Here is a 1,835-nt window from a genome sequence, read left to right on the forward strand (position 1 = left end):
GGCGCTGGGTCTCAAGTCAACATTTCCCCGCCTTTGGCCTTTCGCTAAAGCAAAGTGGCTTCAGTAATTTCAGAGTGAAAGCTTATGTCCAGTAATTGTAGGATCGGAGCCATTATGACTAGGCCCAGAGCCAGAGCGAGCTGCTAATGCACATCATTAGCATGTCGCTCCCGCTCATAAACAGTCGTCCGACCGCTGTGTTGACTGCATGTTTGCGTCTGTGCTCCTAACAAAGTGACGGCATTGGATGTGTCAGCGACTAATTCATTTCCATTCTGCTCAGCCTCAGCCCCGGCAGCCACTCGGTGACAAATTAGCCCAAAAATCTGAAAAATTAAATCAACCATGATGAAATCAGTAAATTAATTTTGTTTTTGTTTACGTAATATATGTGTATATTTATTATGTAGCATGTCATTTGTAAACGAATCGTTTTCGAATTGTGAAGTCATTCTTTCACTTTCAGACATATTTGTCACTGGCTGAATAGTTCGTTTCTGCATTTTGGGGAAAAAAAAAAAAAAACTTTCAATTTTTAACGCGGTATTTAAAGGTATTTATATAATAGAATATAGTGAATTCAAGGGTATGATCCTGACCCACACTCCTAATCAGTAGGTGGCCATAATGCACCTAAAAGTTGTATGCCATCCGCCATTAAAACCCCAAGAAGAAGATGTTCGTGTCTGTTGTTAACATGTGCAAACGAAAAAAGCGATCATTTAGATTGTGAATGAACTGAATGATACCTCTCCATTTTGAAGGAGGATCTACTGATCCACGTAAAAAGAAAAGGTAGTAGTTATTCAATTCGTTAAGTTAGTCAATATTGTTCACAACAAGAGAGAAGGAGGGAGATAAATTATGAATACTTAAAACAGGACCCGTGATTATACAAATTAAATTTATGTAGGCTGGAAAAACACGGTGCTATAAATACTATTTGGATTATCTTAGTGGCACGTACATTTTAATAATACTCGTCTTGGTTGTGAAGGACTCATTGATAGAATGATTCAAATGACTCGCACACTGTAACCAGTGGCGTGTGGTGGTGTTTTAAAATGAGGAGGCAGTTTTATATATATATTTATATATAAATATTACATAAAAAAGAGAACAAATAATTATATTTTGTATTTTATAAAAAAATATATATTTTATTTAATATTTTAATACTAATTATACGTTTCATAGTGTTTTTATGCATTTTTATATTTATTCCAAAATAACTAAAGGCAGTAACAATTTGAACAATATTATGGAAACCGTTTACAATAAGGTTTCATTAGTTAACATTAGTTAACTACTTCAGTTAACATGAACTAAGAATAAACGATAGCCTACTTCTACAGCATTTATTAATCTTAGTTAATATTAATTTCAACATTTACTAATGCTTTATTAAAATCAAAAGTTGTGTTTGTTAACATTAGTTTATGCACTGTGGACTAACATGAACTAACAATGAACAACTGTATTTGTATGAACTAATGTGAACAAAGATTAATAAATACTGTAATAAATGTTCATTGTTTGTTCGTGTTAGTTAACTCATTAAATGACACCTTATTGTAAAATGTTACTGAAATCAGTAAATTAATTTCTCTGCACATTATCATCTCATATTGTGAAACTTTTGTCTAATCAGGAAACGGAGGGTTTGTGTCACCTTTGTGGGTGATATTAAAATTAGGCTTCCTCGCTCATTTTTCCATATTTTTGATATTAGAATTTTGAGCTTTTAGCTTTTATAAATATTTTGTTTATATATATACAAATATATTTTGATAGTGGCCAAGTCAATATTTAAATGGAAAAAAAAAAACTATATA

The 1,835-nt window shown here is 32.2% G+C and overlaps 1 long non-coding RNA gene across 1 annotated transcript in view; it reads left to right on the forward strand.

The window, feature by feature from the left end:
• The first annotated feature begins 672 nt into the window (after positions 1–672).
• The window catches only part of LOC107660612 (uncharacterized), a 10,998-nt gene continuing 9,835 nt past the window's right edge, over positions 673–1,835 (forward strand). Inside the window, exon 1 of the long non-coding RNA XR_001631024.1 lies at positions 673–795. This is a non-coding gene — a long non-coding RNA (uncharacterized LOC107660612). The remainder of the gene's footprint in view (positions 796–1,835) is intronic.

Source organism: Sinocyclocheilus anshuiensis, unplaced genomic scaffold (assembly GCF_001515605.1).
Source record: "Sinocyclocheilus anshuiensis isolate Anshui unplaced genomic scaffold, SAMN03320099.WGS_v1.1 scaffold627, whole genome shotgun sequence".
In the NCBI taxonomy this organism is placed as follows: domain Eukaryota; kingdom Metazoa; phylum Chordata; class Actinopteri; order Cypriniformes; family Cyprinidae; genus Sinocyclocheilus; species Sinocyclocheilus anshuiensis.